The sequence below is a fragment of the Mustela putorius genome, unplaced genomic scaffold (assembly GCF_011764305.1).
Source record: "Mustela putorius furo isolate JIRA1106 unplaced genomic scaffold, ASM1176430v1.1 tig00000253_pilon_pilon_pilon, whole genome shotgun sequence".
Classification (NCBI taxonomy): Eukaryota; Metazoa; Chordata; class Mammalia; order Carnivora; family Mustelidae; genus Mustela; species Mustela putorius.
Genome location: NW_025421329.1, coordinates 3464899 through 3475868, shown reverse-complemented (window position 1 = coordinate 3475868; position 10970 = coordinate 3464899). Strand labels below are relative to the sequence as shown.

The 10970-nt window shown below is 42.4% G+C and overlaps 1 non-coding gene across 1 annotated transcript; it reads right to left on the bottom strand.

Annotated features, from left to right (window-relative positions):
• Nucleotides 1-9269: 9269 nt before the first annotated feature.
• LOC123391620 lies at nucleotides 9270-9410 on the bottom strand. Its single transcript, XR_006606312.1, has one exon. It is a non-coding gene; the product is annotated as a U4 spliceosomal RNA (small nuclear RNA).
• Nucleotides 9411-10970: the final 1560 nt, after the last annotated feature.

Here is a 10970-nt window from a genome sequence, read left to right as displayed (position 1 = left end):
TCTGGTACCACCTTGACTTAATTATTGTAGCTTTGTAGTAAGTTTTTAAATTGGAAAGTATGAGTCTTTTCTTTTGCCTTTCTTTTTCAAGACTGTTTTGTTATTCTGGGTCCTTTGAATTTTCATATGAACTCTTGCATCACTTTGGCTGCATCTGCAAGAAGGCCAGCTAGGGTTTGGTAGAGACTGTGCTGAATTTGTAGGTTAATTTGGAGAGTACTATCATCTTATTGTTTTGTCTCTCTATACATTTATTCCTGAGTATTTTATTCTTTTTGACGCTAATGTAAATTTCTTAAATTCATTTTTGGATTCTTCCCTACCAGTGTATAGAAATATAATTGATTTTTTTCATTAATGTTGTATCCTGCAATCTTTCTAAACCTGATTTTCTGTATATAAGATCATATTCTCTGCAAGTAGAGAGAGTTCAATAATTCTTTTCCAGTCTGACTGCCTTGTGTTTTTTTTCTTCTTTTTTTCTCCTTTTCTCTCCTCTCTTTTTTCCCGAATTGTCCCAACTAGAAGGTCCAGTATAATATTGAATAAAAGTAATGACAGCAGACTCGTCTTGTTCCTGGTCTTAGGGGGAAAGCATTTGATCCTTCACTATTAAGTATGAAGAAAGCCCTTGTGTTTATTATGTAGAACTGCTCTCACTCTACGCTGGAATGTTCTGGATAGAGGGATATAGGAATATAGATATAGATATCATAATGTAAGGCCAACTATCAACTTAGATGTTAATCACTGGGTCTTCCTTTGCTTTTTTTTTTTTTCCTTTGTTTTATTTTATGTTTTCCCCAGGTAAGGAAACCTAAGCTTACCATGTTCATTTCTCCTGATCTTCTTTAGCATGCTATCATCAGCAGTCTGCTGAAAGTCCCCTCTCTTGTTTTATCTTGTTCTTTTCCTCTTTATTCCTAATTCTCATCACCATTTTCCTCCCCCCTCCTAGGCACCCATTCTCATGGGCTAATGTACATCCCTGATATGCCTGCATTCTTTAGAAACTCTTAGCATTGTTTTGTGGTAATGTGAGGTTTTAGGGTACACAAATGGTATTAAAGGTCACTTGTTGTCTCCCTCAATCTGTTTCCTGATTTTTTTTCCCTTAACATTTTCTCTTACCATGGTTCCTTGCCACTGAATGTACCTTCAACCTGCTGCTTCTGACTGCTTCTTTGTATTCCCTGGCGTGTCTACTAGTTTTGTTGATCTTGCCCCATTGTGGGCACCAAACTGCCTCTCCCCACCCCCTGTACCACACACCATGCTGTGATGAAGATCTTCATTCATATTTTCTTACATGCCTGTTCAGGAATTTCTCTGAGATATTCAAGGAAGGGATTTCTGCATCCTTTGGCTTCAATATAGTTAATGGAGTGAAACAACATCAGTTTATTTTCCAGAATGGCTGTCTGAGTTGACATTTCCAACATTGTGTGTATAAGTTCTTGGTTTACTCACAAACACTTGTCTCTTTTCTCTCTCTCTTTCTTTCTCTTTCCCCTTCCTTCCTTCTTTTTTTATTTACCATTTTACATTTTGCCATTCTAAGGAGTGCAAGGTAGATTCCATGTTTTAATTGTTATTTCTGATTCCTAGTGAAGCTGAGGATTGTTTCATGTACTTCTTTTCATCCTTTCATTTTCTGCCTGCAAACTGCTTATCTCTCTTCTTTACCCCATTTGATTTCTTCCATTTGACCTCTAGATTCTCCCTATTAATTTACAGGAGTTATTTATATGTTTTAAACACTAATCCCTTATCAGTTTTAAGTATTGCAAACATTGTCTCCTAGGTGGTCATCTACTTACCTATTTTTAAAAGATTTTATTTATTTATTTGAGACAGAGAAAGAGAGAGAGCATGAGCAGGGTGAAGGAACAGAGGGAGAGGGAGAAGCAGACTCCCCACTGAGCATGGGGCTCAATCCCAGGGCCCTGAGATCATGATCTCAGCCAGAGGTAGATGTTTAACCAACTAAGCCACCCAGGCATCCATCTATTTACCCATTTTTTATTGATATTATTATAAATAAACATGTTTTAGTTTTGTGGCGCTAATAGACTAAAAGGATGACAATGGTTTACGCTTTTTGTAACTTAAGACTATATGCGAAAAGATTTAGGCACATGAGCAATTGGAGTGTCCATCTTTTCAGATCCTAAAGAGGTCCAGTCACCAGCAATCTCTCTTTCTCTCTCTCTCTCTCTCTCTCTCTCACACACACACACACACACACTACGACCCTTTTTAAATTACTGATTTTTTGGTTCAGTACTCAATGACTTCTTCTCACTGGTTTTCATTTCATATTCCTTCTTTTCTCTTTATTTTGAAGCAACTTTCTAAATGAACAGTGGTCATTACATTTAAAAAACATCAACAGGACACCTATTACGGTGACAATTATAAAAAAAAAAAACAGAAAAGAACAAGGTTGGGGAGTATGTAGAGAAATTGCAAACCTTGTGCACTGTGAATTGTGCAAGCTTTGTGGAAAATGATACGGTTGTTCTTCAAAAAATTAAACATAGAATGCCATATGACCTAGCAGTCCTGCTTTGGAGTATATACCAAAATACCAAAAGAATTAAGACCTGGAAATTGAATAGATATTTATACACCCACATTCAAAACCATGTTACCCACAACAGCCTAAAAGTGACCAACCAACAGATGAAAGACCAACAAAATGTGTTATGTACATGCAGTAGAATATTATTCAGTCTTAAAAAGGAAATTCTGATACATACGACAACATGGATGAACTTTGAAGACATTATGCTAAGTGAAATCATCCAGTCACGAAAGGACAAATGCTGTCTGATGCCACTTAGATGAGGCAACCCAGTTGCCAAATTTATAGAGCCAGGAAGTCCAATGGCAGTTGCCAGGGGTTGGGGGAAGGGAGGAATGGGGAGTTATAGTTAGCTAATGGATACAGAGTTTCAGGTGGGGAAGATGGAAAAGTTCTGGAGATGGATGCTGGTGATGCTTGTACAAAAATGTGAATGAGCTTAATACCACAGAATTGTGTGTCTTAAAATGGTAAATTATATTGGTAATATATAAAATGGTAATATATATTTTACCACGATTAAAAAAAAATACCCAAGGACTGGTAGATGTCTGGCCATAAGTGTTGCATCCACCTGGAGGTGAATTAAAGATCCTGGGAGAAGTAACGGCTCACAGAACCTTTCACTCCTTGCATGGAGGTATGCCAGGCTGGGTGGAAGCCTACTGCTTGGAAGGCCCCTGGGATGGAAAACTCTTTGCAGAGTAGAGCCAATAATCCGACACCTGGGACTTAGTAGATGTGGTGACAGGCTATTGTTGAGTGAAGTAGGGTTGGGGACCAGGACATTAATGGTGTGGCTTCCTAGGTTGGCCAGCAGCAAAAGTGAGAGGGGGGGAGTACTGAGAACCATTCTGATAGCCTCACTGTGGCCTGACCGCAGGAGCCCCCTGAGCTGGGCATGCCTTAGTGACAGGTAAGAGATGCACCAGGGACCCCTACGTCCATCCTTAACCTGTTTAAGCAACAACTTGCCCCCTCACCATGTCCACGTGTCTGAGGGTCTTCTTCCTGCATACCGGTGAGCTAAGGGAAGTCTCTGTCTCTCCTAGCTGGCAACCTGCAGATTCCCCAGTGTGCCCGGCCACGTGTTACCCGACAGCTCTCTACACTGAGTGGAGGACCGTTGCGTCATCTTTTTCAAAATGCAAAATACCCAGGGATAAGGTGGACCCCAGAAAGTCATTTCCCTTGGTTAGAGTTCAAGGAGACTGGAGGCTTACCATGGTGATGAACTGATCTATAATTGTGACAGGCTAATATTGGGCCTGGGTGCAGCAACAGACTTCCAGCGCCAGAGAGCCTGGGAAACAATGTCTTTAAAAAAGATGAAGCACAGATAATGGTTTTATTTTGTCTGAACCAAATAGGAAATCACATCCAAACCCTTTCAATCACCCTGCGATGTCATTACCCCACTCCATCAACACTGCTCATAACCCCTGACAGTGACAAGAAGACCTCCATGATGGCATTTATTTCAGGGAAATGGATATATTAGCTACTTGTGTGACCTCGGAGAGGCAACATTTGCAAGCTGAGAGGCATCCACAGGAGCCATCCTTCTTGGTGGGAGTGAAGTTGAAACGTTGTTGCTGGAATTAGATCTGCTCTGGAAAATAGCGGCATGGGAGAAAATGCCAGCCCCTCCCCCCTCTCCCCACGCTCTCTTCACGCTATTTTCTGCATTCCCGTCGGCCTGGTCCCATGATAAATGCTGTCCTCTGTATTCAGCAAAGGAAGAATCGGGGACTGCCTGCTCCACTCTGGAACTTCACTAGTACCTGACCTTTGCCAGGCAGACTACAATGTCCTGCTCTCATCTCCTGCTGTTGGGAACCCCCGAGAAGGCTTTGTGTGTGCCCCAGAGAGCAGGTACTATAGAAGACCAACTCTCCTTTTGATTTTCTCATTCCACTCCTGATTTTTTTATTTAAAAATTGTTTTAAAATTATATTATATTATTATGTTATATTATTAAATTAGAAATTGTTTAGAAATTGTTTTTAAATTTAAGTAATCTCCACACCCAGTGTGGGACTCAAACTCATGACCCCAAGATCAAACGTCACATGCTTCCCCTCATGAGCCAGCCAGGTGCCCCTCCACTCCTGACCTTTTAATTTAAGTTTTAAATACAAAACCATGCACACCCAGTATGAGGAATATCAAGCTGTAAAACTTTGCAACGCCATGGTTCTTTGGAGGTAACATTTCTAAGGCGGTTTCCAGATCTGGAGTTTGGGGACTAGGACATTCAATGCTTCTCTTGCTCTCGAGGAAGAGGTGAGGAAGGAAGACATGAACAGATGCAATGATAGGAAAGACTTGATGAGGTCCTAGGAACTATAGACACTCAAATGGAGATGGTCATTATATAAGCATCATATATAAGTGGTGCATATATGTATGTACATAATTCTTTTATGTAGACACAGATATATATACAAACAGGTAGATATAGTCATTGGTATAAATATAATTTAAGACTGAAAAATCTTACAAGATAGATAATATTTCTATTTTACAGATGAAGAACTTTAAAATTTTATGAGTTCAAACTCTTTTCCCCCAAACACCCCAAACTGAGATTCCAACTCAGATGGTGCAAGGCCCAATGGCCATGTGGTTTTTCATCTGCCCAGTGTCTGTCCCCTTCTTCTGGTGATGACATCACAGTTGGTCTTAGGGTAATCAGGCTTCTCCCATGCTTCCCAGTCTTCCAGTGTCAGTCAAAGGGCAAGCTGGTGATCAAAATCAGGTTAAGTGGACTTTGTCTTCTCTGAATCTGAATCCCAAAGGGAATGCCTTAAGGATGGTTGGGCTGATTCATCGCCATGGTCATTGCCTAGAGAGTCTGTCCCATTTGTTTCTACACTGCAAATCCTAATGGCCACTGGGCCATGTCCTTTCTGACAGTTGCTCCTTCAGGCTGTGCCTCCATGCTATGAACTTCCCTGTACCCTAACAAATCCTGTTCTGTGTAGGTCGGCATATTGGACATGGGAGGGTGCCACCAGATGCCCTCTCTAGTCCCAAACACTCCTTCTTCTGCCACTGTGCTGGGCATTGATGTCTCACAGCTGAGGCCCTCTTGGCACTAGCCCTCAAGCACACAGAGCTTGCTCACCGAAGCTGACACCCTCTTCCAGTGTACAGCCTGCTGGGGTACAAAAGCCAATGCCCTTGCCTCAATCTGGACAAGCCCAAAGGCCTTCCTGGGGCCAGAGCTCCCCTTAGAACCCACTGAGGCCTCTCTTGCAATTACATCACAGTTCAACTTCTCCTTCTTCCTGCTTCCTCTCCCCCCTCCTTGCAGGTGTGGCTCCTGTGAACACTCCCACTGCTGTTTGCACATTTCTGTCAGAGCCTCAGGAACTTGACCGGACAGTAGATCTGTCTAAACTTCTAAGATTTGGGGCGCCTGGGTGGCTCAGTTGGTTAAGCCGCTGCCTTCCGCTCAGGTCATGATCTCAGGGTCCTGGGATCGAGTCCCACATCGGGCTCTCTGCTCAGCAGGGAGCCTGCTTCCTCCTCTCTCTCTCTCTGCCTGCCTCTCTGCCTACTTGTGATCTCTCTCTGTCAAATAAATAAATAAAATCTTTAAAAATAAATAAATAAACTTCTAAGACTTGCACCAGAGACCCCTACTGATTCAGCCTATGCTGCGCAACTCTCTATCTGTTGGCTGGGCCCCCCATGACAAAGTATCTCAGGCGGAGGGTCTGAAACAACAGACATGTGTTTTCTCACAGTTCTAAAGGCTTAAAGTCCGAGATCCAAGAGCTGGCAGGGTGGGTTTCTCCTGAGGCCGCTCTCCTCGGCTTGTGAATGGCAGTCTTCTACTTTTGTCCCCATAGGTCTTCCCTCTGTGTGCATCTGGTTTCTAATTTTCTTGTCTTGCAAGCACATTAGTCCTTGGATTGAGGCCTACCTTAATGACCTCATTTTAATGTAATTATCTCTTTTAAGGCCCTGTCCCAAATACAGTCACATTCAGAGGTACTGGGAGTGAGGACTTCACCATATGAATTTGGAGAGGTCACAAGTCAGCCCTTAACAGCTTCCAAAGCCTGAGTTTCTGTGACAAGTCCCTGCGGTTGGGAATTATATGGTTTTCCATCTAGGCGGTGAGCAGGGGAGTCTGAGTGCTTGACTCTCTCAGTGTGTAGCTCTCTTCAGAGGCAAATGGGATACAAGTGCAGTCTGTAAGTCTGAAACCAAATGAGTAAGACAATGACAGTACAGGATATGTCCGGTAGGAAGTGGAATTAAGAGGTACTGATTTTAAGGGAGAAGGAAGCGCTACTTCCCTTTAAATGCAGCCAGGCTCTTAGAGCAGCAGGGGTGGGGTGGGGGAGGAAGATGAGTAGGTCACGGGGGCCAGGGTAACCAGAAGCCATGTTGTAATAAATCAAGTTGGAGCCTCTTTTTGATTATTATTACTATGAAAACTATGAAAAAAATCTATTTTTATAATTTTGGCAATAGCAAGTGCCTTTGAAGAAAGTCACCATATCTGGAAGCAATTTTTAAAAGGAATATATGCAACCACATTAAAAAATCACCATTGACAGGACATGTGGGTGGCTCAGTGGGTGAAGAGGCTGCCTTCAGCTCAGGCCATGATCTCAGGGTCCTGGGATCGAGTCCTGCGTGGGGCTCTTGGCTCAGTGGGGAGTCTGCTTCTCCCTCTCCCTCTGTGCTCTCATGCTCTCTCTCTCTTGCGTAAGTAAATAAAATCTTTAAGAAAAAAAATTCACCATTGAAATCCTGAACGACATGCAGCTGATTATGATAGGAGACAAGTGGGGAGATTTGGGAAGCCACACCACTGAGGGTTCTGAACATGTCCCTCTGATCCCTTGGGCTGGTCCTCCATTATCTATAACCTGGAAGTGCTTGATATCAAGAGGAAACTGTGTCCTTGCTTTTGGGAATGTGTTTGCTGTGTTGCCAGCCTATGTCTGGGGATGTTCCATCAATACCCATTGTCTTCAGTGGGCCAAGTGGGTCCTAGCTCTGCCTGTGGAGATGGTTTATACTTTCAGCCAAGGTCTTGCTGGCTGATGCACCTACATTTGTGGCTGCTTCTGCTCCCACTGCTGCACAGCTTTGGCCAAGGTTAAAGCAAAGGCCAAGTCAGAGGAGTCCAATGAGGATATGGGACTTGTCCGTTTGACAACTCACCAGAAAGCAATCTGCTCAGCCCATTTTTGTTTGTGAAACAAGGAAATAAATTCTTACTTCTCTTTAAAATTAAAAAAAAGAAAAAAGGCATGGGAACAAAAACACAACAAAGCAACCCAAAATGGTAAAAAAAACAAAAAAAAAAAAGTGTTTAAATAAATAGTACTGAGGGGCGCCTGGGTGGCTCAGTGGGTTAAGCTGCTGCCTTCGGCTCAGGTCATGATCTCAGGGTCCTGGGATCGAGTCCCGCATCGGGCTCTCTGCTCAGCAGGGAGTCTGCTTCCTCCTCCTCTCTCTCTCTGCCTGCCTCTCTGCCTACTTGTGATCTCTCTCTGTTAAATAAATAAATAAAATCTTAAAAATAAATAAATAAATAAATAAATAGTACTGAAAATGCTAATTTCCCCAATTTATAAAGAATGTCTACAGGGTAATGAAGAAATCATGCAATTTACTGGACAAATGATGGAATTAGCTCAGAGACAAGGAAATGCAAATAGTTTGAAAAACTACTGAATGACACTAAAAATGAGAGAAAGTCCTCTTAAGTCCAATGAAGACCTCTTGGGATGTTGTATTTTAGCTATCAGAATGGTAAAATGTAAAAAAAAAAAAAAAAAAAAATGTAAGCACACTCAGGACTGTTGGGGGTGTGGGGAAACAGGTATGCTTATATGTCAGTGCAGGTATGCTTCATTGTTCCCTTATCTGTGATGGCAATTGGAAATACTCAGGAAAATAAAAATGCACACATCTTGTGACCTAGAAATTCTAGATATCTTCCCACAGTGTATGAAATGGAATGTTCACAGATTTCTCTAGTTCATCGGCGAAAGAGTGAAAGAACTGACAGCAATTCTGGGGCAGAAATGTATTGTTGTACTCCAATACCCACTCTCCCTTCTTTCTGTCTTAATAGATCCCAAACTTCAACAGGCTTCTGTGAGAGTCCCCCCAGTAATGGGTCTGTGATCAAAGGCGTGAGACTGATGCAAAGCGAAGGTCAAGCAAAGCTTTTTTCGCGCCAAGCATTGATTGAGAATCAAACTGACCAGTCAGGGCTCTCTCTTTTCCAAGAGACACGACCCTTCCTAGCCTCACAGACTAACTTTTATAGAGGTGGTTGAGCCTGGCTTATACACAGGTGGCCAGTGAGATTGACTGTGCAGGGAAAACTGCACAGTCATGCTAGGTTGGCAATACGGGTGGCCAGTTGAATTTCAGTTTGCCATAGTAAATATATGTGCGCCCTACTGATTGGATGTCTCCACCGGGCCTAGCCCGCCCTTGTATCTGGGCTTTGCAAGTTCCTCTGGCAGGGGCAGGGGCAATCTAAGTTTACAACCAAATGGCTCCCTCTGGCTAACCAGGCCCTTACAGCTCCCTAGATTGTGACTGCATTTCCCATCCTCCTTTCCAGCTAGGTGTAGTTTTGTGACTAGGTTTTGGAAAATGGGGTATAAATGAACGGACTCTGTGAATTGGGAAGTGTCCTTCTTGAGGGAGAACAGATCAACTTTCTTCAGGCTGGAATGCAGAAGTGAAAGCTGGAGCTTCAGCAGCCACTTTCAATTAACAATAATCGCGCCTCGGATAAACCTCATTGGCTACTATACTGCCACTGCACAAAGCTTAGCAGCCCCTTTCACCACTATACCACCAACGTAGCAGCCCCTTTCAAACCCAAGGAAAAAGATCTTCAGTCTTTGTGACAGTAATTACCAATACCAGCCCTGAGCCACTTAACTCAGCTCGTTTTTTTTTTTCGAGATATAAATGTCTATCTTGGTTAGGCTAAGTCATTATTTTAGATATCTTAAAAAGGATTTTGGTAACATTGGATATTAAACATCTCTTTAAAAGAAAGAAGAAAATGTATTAAGGCACTCAATAGTATATCCAAGTATAGAGAGATGAAATGCTTTACAATGTACATATTTTATATGAAAAAAAAACAGGGTGCAAAAAGGTGTTGCAGTGTGTTGTTATTTCTACAAAGAATATAAATATCTAGATTGTATGCTTGTCAATGTATTGTATATCTCTTTCTGGAAGGGCACAAGACACTGATGACCCTAGTTGTATCTGAGCAATGAAATGGGGGGAGTGGGAAAGGAATGGAAGAGACTTCTATCTCTACCCTTTTTGTACCTTTTCAATTCAGCTTTTGTGCATGTATTATCTATTTAAATAAATAATAAACTTAAGAAAAATGGAAAGATGCAGCTGAGGTTGTTGGCTATGTTCCTCTGGGGATGAGACAGAAAAATGAAAGTAGCTCGAGCAGGGGGGTAGAAGAGATATAAGGAACGCATGGGAGGTGACACATGCATCGCGGTCTAATTGCTGACGGCACACCATTAGACCCAGCAGATGGGGCAGACAGATGCAAATAAATAAGGCATTAGCAGGGAAATCCAGAGAGAAGCAACAGGCCAGGGAGAATTTGTGTGACAAATCTGAGCAGACTAGGTTCTGACTATGTGTGTTTCCTACCGAGGTCAGAAAAATCAGCTGTAGTTACTTTTAGAGAATAGCAGTGTATGGTTCTGTGCGTATGGAGGGCAGAGCGGTAAAGTGATTGAGTTCTTCTGCAATCCCCCAAGTGTGACAATTTGTTTACTGGAGCAAAGCATTTTTTTTTTCTCCCCTTCCTCTAGCTCAGAGTGTTCTTGATAGATACGTTCTTGAAAGTAGAAGCCAGAGGGATGTTGCATTTTCTGGATACAAAAACATACCTGAACAAGGTGATTAAAGGTAGGTTGTTGAGTGTTTTAATGATGCCAAAATGAAGTGAGGATCTTTAACCTTTAGACATAACCCATAGGCCCACCGAAGGGAAGACACGGGACTCTTGGTTTTAACGAGGGCACAAGGAAATTGGCATGGATGTTGCTTGGGATATAGACAACTAAGCAAAATTGGACGGAACGGGTCAAAGTAACTCTGGTCAGGATTGTGAATATAAACTGCCTAATTGGCATGCAGCCAAGTAGCTCTCATGCATATAGTGAGACGTTGGCAACTGATTTTAACTCTTTTCTGAAGACTGCAGTGAATTCTATGAACGTGTCTGCTCCGCTTGGAAAATCTGTGCCAGGCACCTGGTGAAATGGCTTGAAAGAAAAGAAAGCAACTGGAATTGCCAAGTTCTGGTGAGAGCAGAGAGCCTCTAAAAGTCTCATACACTGCT